At 43.6% G+C, this 19,937-nt stretch overlaps 1 pseudogene; it reads left to right on the forward strand.

Annotated features, from left to right (window-relative positions):
* Window positions 1-3,432: 3,432 nt before the first annotated feature.
* Window positions 3,433-4,393, forward strand: LOC147962175 (pentatricopeptide repeat-containing protein At4g15720-like; annotated as a pseudogene).
* Window positions 4,394-19,937: the final 15,544 nt, after the last annotated feature.

The raw sequence follows: 19,937 nt of genomic DNA on the forward strand, positions 1-19,937 counted from the left end.
CTCTTAAAAAAACAACCATCACAAGGTGGATATACATGCATATCACTGCATACATATTAATAATACTCTCTCCGTCCCATAACTTTGTACTAAATCGGCGACATTTATTTTGGAACGAAAAAAGTATGTCCGGTAGATAATGTAGCAACGGATGTGCAGACAAAAATGTAGCCTTCCACCAAAAGAATGATATAAATTAATAAAACACATATGATTTTAACTTTCAACACTGCCAATTTGAGTATATGTAATTTTTTTTAAGAAAAATAGGCGAGAACTTGAATTCCAACAATAAGTCACATATATATTTTAACCTAACAAAACATGAGACTTAATTTCTGACAATAAGTCACATATATCTTTACGTAACATCACATAAGACTCCAAAGGAGGGAAATGACAAAACCACTTTTACTTAGACCACCAAATAAAACCTAACGTTGGCATGATTTCTACAAAAAAAAATGCCTCTTATTTTGTTCCTCTAAATTGGCAGGAGCACGCGGAGGCAACTGAAGCAGAACCAAGCTGATATAACAGGGGTGTGGCGGATAAACAGATGGTAGAAATTGCAGAGCCCCAAAAAACTAAGTCATTTCCAAGGGAGCCACATGGAAGGCATAATCATGTTGCTGACCATGGAGCAAGAAATAATCAAGATTTGTCTCGTACACTATTTAGACAAGTCGTATGACTTTTTGTAGAGATAATCTATTCAGAAAATATTCAACAGGTCAATATTACAACTTACCAAAGTTTGTATTATAGACACTCGTGCATGTTAGACACTGCATACACGCTAGAATCATCTATTTAGTCGCATCTAAACTTATGGTCTTGACCTTAGCAGTATCAATCAAGTTACTTGATTGATACACTATAAAACACTCTACCCGATTCTCTTGATGTTTAGGAATACAATGGGAAAGGATACATACAAATACAATATAATCATTAAATGTGTAGTTTATTTGTTGAATATTGTGATAATATGAATTGCTCAAATTTATGATGAGATCCATTCTAGCAAAAAAAACCTTTCTTAAGCATCCTTTTTTTTTGTTGCAAAATGACGCATTTCACATATGACTAGAAATGAATTTCTAAAGATAAATACTAGAAATGTATGCATTTTGTTAATAATATATGAGTTTGTTTACATTCTCAATGTTGATAGTTTTACCAAAAGTAGTATTAATATAGTACATTAAAAGCAATATACATTTATTGAAAAGATAGGTGGAAATTAGAAAATTTTAGTGTAAATAAATGGTTATATATTACTAGACAAGTGAAAGTGTGAATTAGAACATGTAATGCAAGTCTATATCACATACTCGAATTCTGTCAATATCGTCTGGATTATGGTGCAGTCAGATACCGAGACGCCGCTTCACGAGGTCGAGGTGTGACGAAAACCCAACAAACTGGAGTGAGATACGTTGACTTTATCTTTAATTTAATGGGCTTAAGCCATGTGTGATGGACCAGTGAGTGCACAAATGTGTATGAATCATGACTTAATGCGCCCATCACGTGGTTGTGTTTAACTGCCGAGCTATATTGTCCGAAAGCTTCACACTTTTTATTTGAATTTTACATGTAGTTCATTTCATTTCTCATCTATTGTTATTTATGTATCCCAATACTGATCTTCGATCACCTCTCCTAGGCGACTTATCCCACTTACTTTCTAGAACCATCAAATCGCTCCACTCATACTAGATTCGTTACGGTTGAAGCTAAAAACTCCACTGTGAAATGTGCATGGGCACTCCTATGAACTAGCACAAAATCCTTAGGAGAGTTAGAGCATCTATAGAAGATCGCATAAAATCACATACTGCATAATCATTTTAGGGCATACTATAAAATGTTTTTACAGTATGACGTGTGTTCTGCCATAACAGATCCTACAAAAATTGTTTCGGGTCATATGTGGAGCCCACTTGTCAGCAGTTAAATTTACAACAGAGTCCCTGAAAATTTGCATAAGGCCTCCTAAAAGCAAAATGTAGAGGGCAATTGGATCCTGGCCACCTCCATGGCAATGGTGTCCAGTTGTTGTGTTCTTGAAAAACTGGCAGTTCTTGAGCGCTCGTGGCGGTGGTCGGTTTTGGGGTTGACGCGGTCATACGAGTCGATGACGCTCCTTCTCAGCCTCGCGACACTTCGTCTCAACCTCCTCGTCGCAGCGCTAGGGGAGCTGCAAGCACTGGTTGAAGCACCACTTGGGGGAGTGCGGGTGCTTGGGCGGTGTCTTGATGTCGATGAGGCTGAAGGATGAGTCCTCGGTGGCAACAGCGAGGGAGTTGTCGGCAAGAAGAGGTCGAAGACAAAGTCGTGGAGATTGCGGCGTGCCTGTGCGTGCCCGGGTTGCATGTTGACTCGGCGATGTGGCCTAGGTTGTCCGAGCGGGAGAATGGCGCAAAGGGGGTGGAGGTCATGGCTATAAGTTGTCGGTAAGGCTAGCGGCGGAAGAGGCCTAGGGGTGGGAGTGGTTTCTCCTGAAACAAACTTCCTAGGAACCGTTTATAGTACAATGGAGCTAAAAAAAGGCCTAAAAATCTGAAGATATGAGGTAGTTGGGCTCTCATATAGGGGGAGGGCTATATTTTTTTTACGATTTGGCCAAATATGCGGGATCTGTTCGGGTCAGTTTTCTAGACAAAACCAATAAACCGGGGATTATTATAAGGGTCGAGGCCTTATATAGGGTCTGCTAGAGATGCTTTTAGGCTCAGAGATGAGCAGCAACGGCATGAAAATTTAATTGTGTAACAATGGTTTAATTCCATGGTTCTAATGTGCAAATCTTTTCTGAAATTACACAAACATTAAAAAAATACACGAACACCTTTTAATCACATGAATATCTTTAAATGTGTTAATAGTTTTCTTAATTACATGAAACATTTCATAAAAAAGATTTTAAAAAATGCATGAACACCTTTTGTTAATTTCATGGATGTTTTTTAAGACGTGTAATTTGTCTTTTAATATGTGATCACTTTTTAAAAGCACATGAAATATTGTTTCAGAAGTACATGAGATATTTGGCACATGGCTATTTTTTTATAACACACGAAATTTTGTGCCTATGTTATTATTAAATAAACTACATATAAATGAGTGAGATAAATATATTTTGGAGTTTTTTTAGGAAATGGAGTTTTATTAAAAACAATAAAAATACTTGTTAATGGGTCACACCCAAAGACCGGCCCAACTTACTCCACTGGAGGCGGCGCGCGCAAAACGCTCGCTAAGAGCGCGGTATAGACGCGCACGGGAGCTAGCTCCTCCACTGCGACGAACCGCTCACCTACAACCGGTGCTCCAAAGTACTCCCAAAAGTATGACGAGTAATTTGGAACGGAGGGAGTAGCTGAATCGCCACCACTCCCGCGCCGCTCCTCCGTCCGGCGCTAAATGTCCCTGCATCGCCGCGCCTCTGCGGTGCCGCTCCGCCCTCCGCTGATCAAACTCGCTGTATCACCACGCTTCCCGCACCGTGTGATCAGCTCCTCGTCCGTCCGAAGCCGCACCCACTGGCTCTCGCAACTTGCCGGCGTTCCCCATCCCCAGCTCCAAGCACAGGCACACAACCTGTTTGATGGAATGCCCGACTGGGATGTTGTCTCCTGGACGACCCTCATGTCTGGATACTCAAGCGCCGGTCGATACTGCCTGGCTGTTCCCTTCTCTGTGACATGTCTTATAGCGGTGTGCCACTGAATGCCTTCACCTTGTTGAAAGCCGCCAGCACGTGCACACACCTTGCTGATGCCGGACTGGGGAGGAGAATGCATGCCCGTGCTGAGGTCGAGGGCCATGCGTCTGACGCCGTCGTTGCCAGCACGCTTTGTTCACATGTATGGCGAGGTTGGAAATGTGGCGGTTCCCCGCGTAGTGTTTGATGGTATGGCTGCTCCGGCGAGGAATGTGGCGACATGGGGCTCGATGCTGTCTGTATACGCACATAATGCGCTTGGGTGCTAGCCCATCCAACTTTTCGCCGAGTTCATAACCAAAAGCAATTTCATGGCACCGAACCACTTCATGCTGTCAAGCGATGTGCATGCGTGTGTAGGCGTTGGGAGGCCTGGAGTTGGCAAGTCTGTGCATGGGACAGTCCTTCGGTCTGGGCACGGGTGCAATGTCTTGATTGTTGTGGCTTTGGTTGACATGTACTCCGAGCGTGAATTCTGAGTACTGAAGAAAGTTGTTCGACACGATGGGCATCCATTGGTTTTCTGCAACGACGAAATACGGTCTTGGGAGGTGCTTACTCACTGTTTTCAGTGCGATAACCGATCGAGATGTGCAACCGAGCAGTGTTACACTGTTTGGCGTCATGCACATCTATTCATCTTCAATTATAGCAGTATAATGAACACCAGAAATAATAAACTTACATCCAGGTTCCTAGACCACCTAGCAACGACTACAAGCACTGAACCGAGACAAAGCTGCATCACCGTCATCGCCCCTCCCTTGCTGGAGCTTGACAAAACTTGTTGTAGTAGATAGTCGAAAATCGTTGTGCTAAGGCCTTGTAAGACAAGCGCACCAAAGACAACCACCAACTGAATGTGCGAGATCCGCCGGAGAAACACCTCCACACGCTGTCCGATGATGGCGCACCATCGGAAGAGGCTAGGCGGGGAGAACCTTATTCATCTTTAGGAAGCCGCCATCATCTCGCCTTCCTGAGCAGGACATAAACCCTAAAAATACTCAAAGAAATATATAAAAACGGAGTCCTCCCCGGCAAGGTCCGGGATCCACCATGCCCCATGAACATTGAGTTTGGATTTCTATTAGTTATGCCACATAACTTGACTTTTATATGCCTTGAAATTGAATAATTTTTTTTGAGAGGGGAGGGGGGGGGGGGGGGTTTATTTTTTGACCCTTAGTTTCTCGCCTAGGGCGTCAGCCAATCTTGGCATTTGAGCTTGCTGTCAGTTTACCAGACGCATTGGCGCTTAGATGTAGCCGCCAGGGCTGGCCACAGTGTGTCAGAGTTCAACCAAGATGCAGCAAGTGCACTGGTAGTGATGTCAAACACATACACTTGAGCCGGGCAGATTGACAATGCTGCTGCCGTGTAGTCTAACATGAGGCGGCAAGGCATACAGAAGGAAAACACCATATTTTCTGATGAGTGCACAAACTGGCGCCAAGTTATTAAGCAGCTACCCGGAGCAGCTGGTTGCGTTGATCCATCACCTTTCCCTGTATCCCTGTGCTGTGTGTACAAGTACAACAAACATATTCCTGTGCCCTCGTATGCCTGTGCTGTGTACAACAAACATATCTTGGACGATGATTCATCACATTTCCCCGTACGTGGTTTACACTCCACTAAAGAACACGCGCTACCCGTGGTAGCCACGCGCCCATCTAATCGATCTGATGATGATGAGTGGCAGCACCGCATAATTGACAGGGTCTTCCTCGGTTTAAGGTCTCCATCGAACAGCGGCCCGTCGGATCCCTCTCCCCGGCCGGCTGTTTGCCTTTAGTCGCGAATATTGTCTTTGTTTTTTGGTTAACAAGCTGAACTCATCATTGTGCAACTCCATGCCATCAAATTGAAGGCTCAAACTTTGAGTTCATTTTCTCTGATCCATCTAAACCTTGTTTGTAATCAAGTTGCAAATGGTATTACCTAGTCTGCATGCAATAGGCCTTTTGTGCATCATTAAGACGCCGGAGCTGTTCCGTGTCCTCTATACTGAGCAAGCCTTGTTGCATCAGTAGAACGCTGGTGATCAACCTCTTCAGAATTAGAGTTATCGAGATTCTTTCGATTCTAGCCTCTGCTCTAATTCTTTGTTTTTGAAAGAACCGGTGTACCACCAGCATTCATATATTGAGCAGGGAGAAGGCGGGAAATATGTTCATGATCAAGTGATCATGGTGGGCTACTGAGGCCAGGGGGCATTTGGCTACTGCGTCTACCCGATGGGTGATGGTAGCTCGGGGTATTTTCAACCGGTTTGGATGGCGGTCATGTAATAGGATAGGCATGTAGTGCTCCTATTTTATTTGCCAGCCGGTTGTGGCTTTCTTGATTAGGCTCGCTGGAGCAGCTTGTTTTATTTTCGTACCTTCAGATATTGTGACTACTTTTGTTTTTAATTATAGGCCGTATGCATCTTTCTGATGCAGAGGCCGGGGTAATACCCCTTTTCTAAAAAAAAAGTGATCATGGTGGGTTACAAGAGGTGGGTTTGAAAACCCTGAAAACAGGGCTAAAGACCGAAAATCTAGCCTGGATCTCCGAGTGGCGTCTCGAGGCACTTCGCCCCAGCTAGCTTCCAACCTTCTGCATCTCTTCTGATCGCGGCTATCACATTGCAAATCTAGTTTGATTCGTGTCTGAAAATTCAGTTGTTTCTCTCCCTCCAGATGTGCCATGTTACAAGGAGGTCTTGACTGTTGGATGAGGCAGCGCATTATGCAAATAGAGAAGGTGATGTGGTCCGAGGTCGAAGCGAGGCGCGCAAGCCTATCACAGCCATTCCAGGTTGAATCCGTCGCCAGATTTCTTTAGTGACCAAGCAGTCCCAGAAGAGATGAGCTGAGGTCTCCAGATTTCTTGTCCATAGAGTGCAGAAGTATCCATTTTCCCAGCCTCTGCGCTGAAGCCTGTCATTGCACCAGAGACAGTTTCGAAGCAGTAACCAGAAGAAGACTGATGTTTCCGGGTGCCCAAGTTTTCCAGATGAGCTGCTTGTCTTCAGTCTTCTAAAGATCACTGAATTGTGCTTTGTAAGCTGATTTTGCACTATATATGCCAGCGTTGTGAAGATGCCAGGAGATCTTGTCGACCACCTGGGGTTGCAGCAACACTGCTTCAGCCCGCAGAGCCCTCCAGAGGACGAGGAAGCTGTGGACTAAGTCTTCGTTTGGGCGCAGCCTGATGTGCTGAACCCATTTGTCATTTGCGAGCGCCTCGGCCACGCACCTGTTTTTTCCCCTTGATCGCTTGAACAGCTCCGGGAACAGAGTGGCAAGGTTTGGAGAGGTGATCCATGGGGATTGCCAGAAGGAAGTTATCTTGCCGTTTCCAACGGGCACAATGGTAGCATTGTCGAACAGGGCTCTGTCTTTCTTGTCACACGGTAATTCAGATCCCTTCCATGGCCTGTATTCATTTTGCCAAGCCAGCCACAACCATCGTAGCCGCAAGGCGCTTGAGAATTTCTGCAGGTCATGGATACCAAGGTGTCCATTCTCAGTCGGTGCACATATGCGTTTCCAGACGACCTTGCATTTGCCTCTCCTGAGCTCTTCCTCCTGTGCCCAAAGAAATTTCCGGCGAGCTTTGTCAATCTCTTTGAACAGAAGCTTGGGCGGCTGAAGAACAGAGAGTGCAAAAGTTGGGATTGCAGATAAGATGCTTCGAATAAGCACTCTTCTCCCCGCGATAGACATCAGCTTTCCTTTCCAGCCTGCCAGGCGAGCTCGGATACGACCCAGGATGAACTGAAAGTGAACAAGTCTTCCTCTTCCAAGACTTATTGGCAAGCCCAAGTATCTAATCGGGAAGGCAACTATCCGTCCACCAAAATTTTGCAGAACCTCCTGAAGGTTGATGTGATCACATCTTATGGGCGTGACAGTGCACATTTTTAAATGTTCAAAAAATTCTGAAAAAAATCCAGCAAATTGACACAAGACTAAAGTATGTTGACAAAAAAATATGAAATCAAAATTCGAAACATAGCTTGTGAAACATAAATGACAAATTCGACAGTAAATAGTACACAACATAAGTTGGGCTTTACATTAGACCCATTATCACATTAATGTCCATTTTGTCATTTTCGTATCTTGAGCTATGTTCTGAATTTTGATTTGAATTTTTTTAACAACATACACTGATGTTGTATCAATGTGCTGGATTTTTTTCAGAATTTTTTAAACATTTCAAAATGTGCTACCAAGTTTGAAGCACCGGGAGCACCCTAGGGGTGGGAGAACCAGATATTTCCCCAGCCGTCGAGCTTTAATGACTGAAGTCTTTGTATTTTTTGTTTCAGTTTTATATACAGTTCGTCTCATTTCTCATCTATTGTGGTCAGTTTATCCCTAGTATTGATCTCTGGCTGCCTTTTCTAGGCAAGTTATCCAATTACTTTCTAGACCATCTGATCAAGAGATCCATCGCAGGTTGAACCTATAAAATCCCTCTGTGAAACGTACTTGATCACTTCGATGAACTAGCGGATAGTTCTTAAGAGGATTAGGATTGGCTCAGAGATGAGCAGGAACGTCATGAAAATTTGATTGTGTATTTTTTAATTTCATGATTTTGAATGCGTAAACTCTTTTTAAAATTACACGAACATTAGAATAAAACATGCACACTTTTTAATCGGGTAAACATTTCTAAACACGTTAATATTTTCTTATTTACATGGAACACTTTATAAAATCATAATAAAAAATATTCAAAAACACATGAACACCTTTTGTTAATTTCATGAATGTTTGTTGAGATGTGTAATTAGTTTTTTAATACGTGAACACTTTTTAAAAGTACATGAAACATTTTTTTAGAAGTAGGAGTACATGAGATATTTGATCAATGCCTATTTTTTATTTATAACACACGAAAATTTTGTACTTATGTTATTATTAACTAAGTTATATCGATAAATATATATTTTGGAGTTTTTCTTAAAAAATACAGAGTACTTTTTTATGGGTCGCACCCAACGTCCGGCCCAGCTGACCCGCTAAACGCTCGCTAAGAGCGCACGCGCATGCCTCTGCCAGAGGCGCACGCGGGCGAGCTGCTCCACGGCGGCGGCGCGCTCACCTCCGGTGCTCAAAGTAGCTGCATAGCCTCTCTAAGGCGCTGCTCGTCCGTCCGGCTCTCAACGTCCCTGCATCGCCACGCCTCTGCGGTGCCGCTCCGCCCTCCGGCGATCAACCTCGCTGCGTCACCACGCCTCCGACGCCGCTCCATCGTCCGGCGGGCGGTGTGCTCAGCTCCTCGTTCGTCCGAAGCTGCACCCACTAGCCCTCGCAGCTTCCCGGTGTTCTCCGTCCCAGCTCCTCCAAGCACATGCGCACGAACAAAAATACTACATATTGATGTTGGCTATTTCACTTGGCCTCTTCAGATTTAGAGGAACTTGCAAATACACTTCAATTTGTATTGACTATTCAATAGTCCTTCTGAATTATTTTCTTGTGTGGGATTGCACGCTGAAGTTCTAGCTGTGCCAACTTCTGCATTCTTATATGGCACTGTTAAAAGGTATTAGTGGTGGGCATGCTCCAAGCTCTGGCATACAATACCCCATCCATACGTCTAGAAACTATTCATCAACATTAATTGAGAATAGTGATACATGGACCCACTAATGCAAATGTCATCCCTGTGCGGAACTGGTCTATCTATACAAAGGCTAGCATTTTATTCTCTTGTGACATATTAATTCGTCTATATCTTTTGAATATTAATTCCATTTTTAAATATTTGAATTCCTAACGACATGATCTTTAAAACAAGGTTAATATTGAATATATTCTAAATGATTTTAAATGTCATCAACATATTTCACTCATTTTTAAAAACTGACTTGACTCATTAAAAAAATATTTCACTCATTTAAAATAACCGCTTATTAAAAAATGTTGATTTTACTCATTCTAAACACTGCTTTAACTCATTTAGAAAAAAATATTTTTTCTTAATTCAGAAAAACAATTTCGCTAATTTGAACAAAATAATTTCATTCATTTTTTATTTGTATTTCACTCATTAAAAATCATTTCAAAAACTGACTTAATCATTAAAAAAATCTAATTAGTGAAATAGATTTACTGAAAAGTGTGTCAAAACATTGAAATTTTAACGTGTTTAGAATCTATCGAAGATTGATCTTTTTTGAAGGTCTTGATGCGATGATTTCAAATATATAAAATTTCCAAAAAAGGACTTTTGTTTTAAAGATATGAGCAATTTAAATTTTGTAAAGGAAACTAAAATTGATGGATTTCGAGAGGAAGAGAGAGGCACTAGTGCAGAACCGGGCAATAGCACCGGTTCGTAAGGCCCTTTAGTGCCGATTCGGTAACCCGCACTAAAGTGAGGGCACTAAAGCCCCCCCCCCCTTAGTACCGGTTCAGCACAAACCGGTGCTAAAGGGCAACCACGTGGCACGAGCCAGGCCACGGGTGCGGTAGATCATTAATACCGGTTGGTAACACCAACCGGTACTAAATGTTTGTGGGTTTTGGTTTTATTTTTTATTTTTTCTTTAAATTTGTGTTATCAATTTAATTTAGGATTGTTTTACATTATAATGAGTTGTTATACTTGATATGGATATGGATATGGCATATATATATATATATATATACTTGATCACTTAGTTAGGATCCATCCAGTTCAAACTAATTTGCGGTTTCTTTCACAAATGATATATATAATAACTCATCATCATCATCATCATCATCACATATTAATATATAAATAAACTCTTGCATCATATCATCACCAACAACAGTATATATATATATATATATATATATATATATATATATAGCTAGCTAAAAATCATCGTAGTCGTCATTACCACTATTTAATCATCATAGTCATTACCGCTATCTAGTCACCACCGACACTAGCTTAAAGAAGAAACATTCACTTGTAACAGAAGCAAAGATATCATCGAGTTCAACATGGTCATGATATTATAAGCGTTCACAAGCAAATCACTATTTGAGATTAATTAAGTTCAGGACGAGAATACGGACATGAGAGGACAACTACTAAGAGCATGAACTAGTAGCTAAATCACTCCTGCTGCTCCCTCTCGGGTAAAATAGCATAGAACATGTATAGCTCTCTTGATTCATCATACTGGAGCATGCAGATGAATCTGTCTCCTAATCGTGGGTTGCGCTTCTCCTTGCTGCCCCCTAGTATTTCTCTGCGACCGTTAACAATTTTGCTCCGATCTTTCACTATTAAGCATTCATCGCTTTCAGAAATCCTGAATGCACTCATGTGCAATGTAGGATATCTTGGTCGTAAGCCAACAATTGACATGCGACCTTTTGTCTCGATCCACTGAGGCATAACTGTTATCGGGAGTCCCTGTTGAAGAACATCGTATAATAATTAATATACTTAGCAATGAAAGTTTAGCTTCAAAAATAATGTATGCAAAAGATGCACTAAGGACAAATAGTAAAAATCTTAACATCTTTCCATTATAGATGTGACCGTAGTTCAATATGATCACTATTGGTCGCACATTTTGAGTACTAACAATTCTAAGTGCATGAGGAAAATTTGTCTTGACAGTATGAAGATCCTCAAGCCATGAAACATAATGAGTTATCTCCTCGCAGTTTAGTTCAGCCCCGGGACAGTAGTAGGTCCTGTCTACCAAGCACCGGACATGTTTGCTTGAACCGAAATAAGCTGACAATAGAAATTAGTTGTCAACTATTTTTGAATAAACAATATCAAAGACATAAACATGGTTGAGAAAAACTCACATAATGGTAGAACTGGAGGCGTCTGCACATCGACCCAGATGTCTCGATTACCTTCAATATCATCTTCCGGACGAATATCAAAGGTGATAACCATATCAGGCTCAAATGCATAAGCCTTGCATAGTGCTTGCCAAGTTTTGCATTCAAAATGGGTGTATGTGTCTGCATTGTATAATTTGACGTTGAAAGTATACCCATGCTCGGTCTTCAAGTAAACTCTCTTTACCTCCATATCATTCATCGCACTGAAACCTATCTTATCCAAGACAAAAATTCGAGCATGGCAGGGGATGTGCTAGTAGAATAGTGAAAATTTAAAATTATAAGTTCAAGCAAATGAAGCATAAGTCATGCTTTATTACGAAAAAATACTTGCCGCTGTGACTTACTGTATCCACTTCGAATGTCTCATCCAGCTTGATGCTGAAGCGCCTATTATCAACAAGGAAATTTCTGTCGCACAGGCCGCGTTGGTCTTCACAGTGTTCGCACATAATGAAATCTTTTTCATCGTCAGACGACATTTTCTATGTTCATATAGGTGAAACATTAAACACTTACTATCTAACATTAATTAATATCTAACTAATTCTAATATTCATCTAACATTTGGCATTAATATCTAACATATATTTCTATCTAATTCATCTAACATTGGACATTAATCTAACATTTATATAAACTAAAAATATATATAAAAAATTAAAAATACAGAAAAAATAAACTAGTTAAGTTCTATATATAGATGAAACATTACTAGTTCTATTATTTCAACTAATTCAACAAGTTCTATTAATTCAACAAGTTCTATTAATTAATTCAACTAAGCATTTACTAAAAATAAACTAGTTATATTAATTCAAATAGTTCAAATCTCATATACCTAATTAATATTTAACTTTCCTATCTAATTTATATCTAACATTTGACATTCATCTAATTAACAATTTGACATGCATTAATCTAAAAAACAGAAAACAGAAAATAAGTAAAAAAATTGTGTGTGTGTGTGTGTATGTGTGTGTGTGTGTACGTACGAGCGGGGGCGGCAGCGTACGGGCGGCCGGCGTACGGGCGGCGGCGCGACGGGGGCGACGACGGGGACGGCGGCGTACGGGCGGCGGCGCGACGGGGACGACGACGGGGACGGCGCAACGGGGGCGGGGACGACCGGGGCGCCGCGCGTGACGACGGGGACGGGAACGGACGGGTGCGCGCGACGACGGGGGCGGGGATGGCAGGGGCGCGACGACGGCGACGGGGACGGGGCGAGCGGCGATGGCGACGGGGACGGGGCGCGCGGCGACAGGAACTAACTGAAATTTTTCATAAGTGTTGTATATATAGGAGAGGCATTTAGTACCGGTTGGCATTGTTAAGGAAATCGTTAACTCGTAGCTGCTCGGTTGGCTGGCGAGTAGGGGATTAATAGGCTAATCGGCAAGTTAATCGGCCATTTAATCAATTAATCGGATGATTTTATCGGTTTGCCGGCTACTCGGTGACCCTACGAGTAGCGATTAATCGGCAAGTTAACTGGTTAATTGAACAAATTCTTGAACAGGGCCGGTTGGAGTCACCAACCGGTACTAAAGGCCAACTTTGGCCAGGCCAAGAGGCGGGAAGAGCATGCCTTTAGTACCGGTTGGTGGCTCCAACCGGTACTACCCTTTAGTACCGGTTGGAGCCACCAACCGGTACTAAAGGTGGTGCGCTGCCTGCACAAAGTTTAGTCCCACCTCGCCGGGCGAAGGGCAGCCGCACTGGTTTATAAACCCAGCCGCGGCTGCCCTTTCGAACTCCTCTATAAGCAGGCTTCTGGGCCTAACTACGGCGCGCTGCCCTGTGAGTCTCCTGGGCCTTGTGGGCCTGAAATTGCACGCCCGTGGTCTAGCAGGCCCACAGGGCAGGGCCCTAAACTTTTTAATATAGTTTCTTTTTTTCTGCTTTATTTTTTCTTCTATTTATTTGTGAGTAGTTTTTTTCTTTTCTGCTATATTTATTTTCTTCTATTTATTTTTGAGTAGTTTTTTTATATAGTTTTTTTCTTTTCTACTATAGTTTTTTTCTTTTCTGCTTTATTTATTTTCTTCTATTCATTTATTTTTATATACCATGCCTTTCGGTGTAACAGATGAGTTTTCGTCTGAAACCGGCCCTGATACTTTGAAAGAGATTGTCCAGTTTGTAAACAAGTGCATCTAGTTTTTTCCATAACAGAAGAAGTCCGGAGTTGTAATAAGTTACTAAAAATAAAAAAGAGGTGCAATGCTCGTTAATTCGCTTCAAGCCTTTCGGAATAGTGTAAAGTGCACTGTACATAGCTCCGTGCAGTCTACCATATTCCTCAAGGCTTGAAGCTAAGCAACGTGAGCATGGAGCCTCTTCTTCATCGTCTCTGCACTCAGGGCTTATAAACCGCTCCTAGTCCCTCTCTCTTGGCGAGGTGGGACTAAAAAAAGCTTACTAAGAAACTGTAGTACGATCACCCTTTAGTACCGGTTGGAGCCACCAACCGGTACTAAAGGTGGTGCGCTGCCTGCACAAAATTTAGTGTCATTTAGCTCAAAAAAATCATTAAATGCATGAAAAATATCAAATGAAGGCAGAAATGGTTGAAAGTTGATGGTGTCGCTTTGAATGGTGCATACTGAATGCACAAAAAGTCTGGAGTTGTAATAAGTTTAAAAAAATGAAATGCCTTTGTAACAGATGAGTTTAATTTCGTCAGAAACCCGAATACTTCGAAAGAGATTGTCCGGTTTGTAAACAAAGTGCATCCAGTTTTTGCCGTAACCCTCTCAACTTTTTTGAACAATCTATGTGGGTGAAATTATGATACCATGCCAAGTTTCAACCTTTTCAGAGTTCATTTGTAGTGCTTTTCAATTTCCAAGTCATTTAGTTCTAAAAAATCATTAAATGCATGAAAAATAGCAAATGAAGGCAGAAATAGTTGAAAGTTGATGGCGTTGCTTTGAATGATGCACACTGAACACAAAAAATATAAGAGCATTTAGATCATGATCTTATATTTCTTTACAGTCTGAATTGTCAATATGATCTTATACATCAAAAATACTTTGATCATCAATGATCTTTTGTGTACAATGATACAATACTATATTAATGTGAATGGATGTGTCATAGTCTGTTGTGAGCAACAAAGAGAGAGAGAAACGCATGCATGACATTAAATGGACTGACATGATACGATACTATATTAATGTGAATGGTATGACGAAGCATAGTTTGCATGCACTCGAATCTCCAGCATAACCAACGATGGATGCATGCACCGGAGCTCCCCGTGCATGGGAGAAATACTTTTCTCCTTCAACCACTCTCAGTTTCCATTCACGATGCCTATGAACCAGGTTATAGATTGTGATTACTTGAAAAAATCAATTCCATTTGTCAAGTATACTCTGGGTTTTAGTCACGCCGCTGTAAATCCACCTACTGTGCGGCGCCACCGACCACGTGTCCATAGCCGCCACCCACGTGAAGCGCCTCAAGATCGGCACGGGCCCCGCTGTCTCTTCTTGCAACCACATCATAGTTGCTTACTGTGGGTGTGGTGCCACCGCCCACGCCCACGAAGTGTCTGACGGAATGCCGGAGCGGGACGTGGTCTCCTGGATGGCCCACATGTCCGGGTACTCTAGTGCCGGCCGACCCTGCCTGGCTGTTTCCCTCCTTGTGTCATGTCTTATAGTGGCGTGCCACTGAATGCCTTCACCTTGTTGACAGCCGCCAGCGCATGCACACACCTTGCTAATGCCGGACTGGCGCGGAGAGTGCATGCCCATGTTGAGGTCGAGGGCTATGCGTCAGACGCCGTCGTTGCAACCCCGCTTGTTGACATGTATGGCGAGGCCGAAAATGTGGCGGGTCCCCGCGTAGTGTTTGATGGTATGGCTGCTGTTAGAGTTGTGTCGAATATTGTGTACAAGTTAGGTTACAGTTGGACTCTGAGTTGTATTGTGTTTAGATAGGATATGGAGTCGTGTCCTAGTAGGACACTTCTATCCTAGGCCTCTCATATATAGCGGGGCTAGACACACGATGTAACCTATGCCAACATAATAGCACCGGAACGCAGGGTAAGCCGGCGGCATGTGCCGGTGTCCAGGGCGACCGGGTGCGGTATTGTAGCGGTGTCACGGGGAGGAGCGTCCATAGCAGGCCCCGGGGATGTAGCCATATCGATGAATCTCGGTGTCGTGCTCGTGTGATTGCTTGATCCTCGAATGATCGACGGTATGCCTCGGATTTATTCTAACAAGTGGTATCATGAGCTAGGCGTGAGGCAGGTTGATCTAAAAGATGAAGAAGCAGTTGCGTGGTGGATGCGTCGGCATCGACGAGTTGCAAAGGGCGCGGGATATGCGGCGATGGATTGGGTGGATCGATCGGGCGAGCATCAGGCGGCGCGTGTACCTGCTGGTGGGATCGCTGGCATCTGGCGGCTGGTGCGTTCAGCAGTGAAAGCCTAGGCGAGACCCATGGCGGCGCGGCCCGTGTGGCTACAACAGGGGGCAAGGCCGAAGCTGGCCAGAAGCGCGTCTCGCGAAGGTGCTGCTCAAGAGCAGGCTGAAGCATGCGTGGATGACTCATCGTGTATGCGTACAGATGCAACACTGTGGATTTTGTTTTGAAAAAAAAGGATTGGGACCGAGTCCCTGGAGGCAGCGGCCTCTCGTGTACGATGCGGACGGAGGCACATCACATCTAGCGAGAGAAGATCCATCAACGATAAGATCCATTGGAAAGCAGAAGGTCATGGCAAAGCAAAGCTAGCATTGGAGTTTTGTGCCTGGAGCAGTTACACGTGAAGACCAAGATTGGTTGGATTTTGCTATTAGTGCACGAGGGTGTACCACGTAAGGTTTTGCTTGTGTATTTGGGCATCACGTGAGGAAAGCTCGGATAATTTTTCGCAGGGTCAGCCGTACAAAGAACCATGGCGCCAATGAATGCCAGATTTGAGGTGGAGAAGTTCGACGGAACTGAAAGCTTTGGGTTATGGTAGACAAGGGTGAATGATTTGTTTGGCACAACGGGTATGCTTGAAGGCGTTGCAGGAAGTCATGTCAGCTGTGATGGAATTATCATGTAATGGATGGAAATTCGCGGAAGACGATTTGGGAGCCTCGAGCGTGTCATGTAGCCGGACATGTTTGGCTGGGTCGGACTGGACAGTCTGACGGATCGACGTGAGTCGGTTGGTACAGAAGACGGTGGTGGGATCGGCGATGATGACATAGGAGCGTGATGCTGATGGTGACCGACTTCTGGGCGTGGAAACACGTGGCACATGCCCGAGGGCTTGTGTGGCTTCGACAAGACTATGGCGCGGGGTTGTTTCAAGACGGTGCACACGGAGCTTGGAATCGACGGGGCGCGGGGTAGACTGATCATCTACCATGGAGTCATGTTGAAGGTGGAGCTAGAGTTTGGAAGACTTCACTCGGTGCTGATTGAGGGGTTACGACATAAGGATCCAGGGAATCGAAGCCTATTCAGCAAGGGGAAAAAAGCGAGTGACACGTAGTTTGGACTGGAGCCCAGTGGTCTGATGGAAGCCTGAAATTCGTCATCAGTCGGCGATGATCGGTGGTACTCTGCAATGGGGGTTGAGTGATGTGGTTTTACGACCCTTGAGACTCGACCGGGACAGCGGAGGCGGCGAGGCGTGTGGTATGCACGGGACATGGAGACAGGCCAAATCTCTGGTGGTCATACATGTGGTGAGACAACTGCGAATTTGACTCGGGATGACTACAAGCAACGGTGAAATTCCTTCAAGTTTCAGACAGGCGGTCAAGAAAGGAGCGGTGATGTTGAGTTCAGGTAACTCTTATGTGTGACACCCAATATGTGAGTTGTTCACTTTCACGTAGGTCAATGATCAGTGTGTGATGGCGTTGGACTGATGTTCTAGAAGTTGGGAGCACAAACTAGAGTAATAAGGAACTTAATTTCGTTCGAGTGTTGACTCTGGTCAAGAAAAGAAGGGACTACAAGTTACAGGTGGAGTCATATGGAGTCATATGGAGTCTTTGGAGTAGCAGCGATACTCATGGGATAAGCTCAAGTCTAGTGTACATGGAAGTTTGACGCATTGACAAATTTAGGATGGTGGAGAATATTCGCCAAGGTGGAGTTTGTTAGAGTTGTGTCGAATATTGTGTACAAGTTAGGTTACAGTTGGACTCTGAGTTGTATTGTGTTTAGATAGGATATGGAGTCGTGTCCTAGTAGGACACTTCTATCCTAGGCCTCTCATATATAGCGGGGCTAGACACACGATGTAACCTATGCCAACATAATAGCACCGGAACGCAGGGGAAGCCGGCGGCATGTGCCGGTGTCCAGGGCGACCGGGTGCGGTATTATAGCGGTGTCACGGGAAGGAGCGTCCATAGTCAGGCCCCGGGAATGTAGCCATATCGATGAATCTCGGTATCGTGCTCGTGTGATTGCTTGATCCTCAGATGATCGACGGTATGCCTCGGATTTATTCTAACAGCTGCTCCGGCGAGGAATGCGGTGACATGGGGCTCGATGCTGTCTGTAACTCTGTATATGCACATAATGCGCTTGGGTGCGAGGCCATCCAACTTTTCGCCTAGTTCAGAACCAAAAGCAACTCCATAGCGCCCAACCACTTGATGCTGTCAAGCGTTTGTGAATGCGTGTGCAGGCATTGGGCAGCTGGGAGTTGGCAAGTCTGTGCATGGGATAGTCCTTCGGTTTGGGCACGGTCGCACGGATGCAATGGCATGATTGTTGTGGCTTTGGTTGACATATGTACTCCACGTGTGGCAACAGTGAAGTGGCAAATGATCAGGATTGAGCAAATGAGCAGCCCTCGATCATCTGCTAAACCTCCATCACTGTGGCAACAGTGAAGTACTCCTTCCGTCCGGATTTATTAGGCCCATCAGCAAATAAGCCCTGTCCGCTTTTATTAGGCCCCATTGGCGACCGTGTAAACTTCCTCCCTCGATTTAATTGATGAGCTGTAATATTGCTATGCCTGCACGCGCGGGAGCATGCATGCATGCGCACCATTGGTGGAGGGCTGGTGGGTTCCGTGTTGCATGCATAGTCAGCAGTAATTTACATGCCAAACGAGGCGTTAACTAGCAGCATGAGGAATTAATGCCTTGAAAAACGTAGACAATTACTAGCTGCCTTGGTCCTGCTGATTTGGTCTTTGGGCCTAATAAACCCAGACGGATGTAGTACTGTCTTGGGAGGTGTGCACTCTTTTTTTCAGTGAAATCATTGATCGAGATGTGCAGCCAAACAATGTTCCTAAATACTTCACAGTGCAGCTGCGCTGGATGGACGCGGCGAGCGCACGCGCTAGACGATAAAACTAGTTTGCTGTCTGTAACAAATGCGTCAACTGGGTAGTGTAAAGCGCATGCATGTGCCAACGTCATCTATTTATTCTGCTTCAACTTTTCAAAAAGTTACAACTTTTGAACCGAGTGTCAGAACGCATAACCGTTTTCACTGCAGGGTTCCTCGCGACGAGCTCCTCAAAACTAGATCCCATATGAATATGTTTTGATAATTTTTTTTCAAAAGCAACTTTGATACTAGATGAAGCAACTTTAGTGTTAAACATGAGCAACTCTGATGCTAGATGAATTGCGCCGTGTGTATGACTAACTTCGCCTAGTAGCCACCTAGTTAGTTGTGTGCAACAGTGTAATAGGGGGGTCACCATGATTTCTAAGTTGCATACATTGGAAAAAAAGTTGTGGATTGTTTAGTTGCCTATCATACTATGAAAATTTCTTACCGTAGAGTGGAAACTTGTCTAACATGGCTTATAAGTTGTCTACCGCAGAAACCACGTTGCCCTTTCACTACAAAGTTGCCTACTGGTGATCCTCAATTTCTTACAATACTATGAAAGTTGTCCATCAAGGGACCTAAGTTGCCTACAATATCGAAAAGTTTTTGTGGGATCTAAGTCATCTATCATGATTTCAAATTTTGAACTATGTGGGGATGGGTGGTATGGGATCTGTGTGTTTTCCTTTTCTAGGGGAGTCTGCCCGCCAACGCTATTAAGCACACGGATGTTGGCTAGCCAGGTCCTGACGAGTTCTTCAAAACTAAATCCACACGAATACGTTTTGATGATTTTTCTTTCTTTCAGAAAGCAACTTAGACGCTAGATGAGACAACTTTAGTGCTAAACAGAAGCAACTCACACCAATTTAAAGTAACTAATTACCAACAATGAGCAACTAACTAGTAATAGAGAATAACCTTGAACAGAGGTAGACAACATCATGTCACCTTTATAAGCAACTTTCTTTCTACGAGACACAACTTTAGTGCAAAAAATAGGCAACTTCACTACACTTTCT

The sequence above is a fragment of the Triticum urartu genome, chromosome 7A, assembly GCF_056163025.1.
Source record: "Triticum urartu cultivar PI428250 chromosome 7A, HENAU_Tu73, whole genome shotgun sequence".
In the NCBI taxonomy this organism is placed as follows: Eukaryota; Viridiplantae; Streptophyta; class Magnoliopsida; order Poales; family Poaceae; genus Triticum; species Triticum urartu.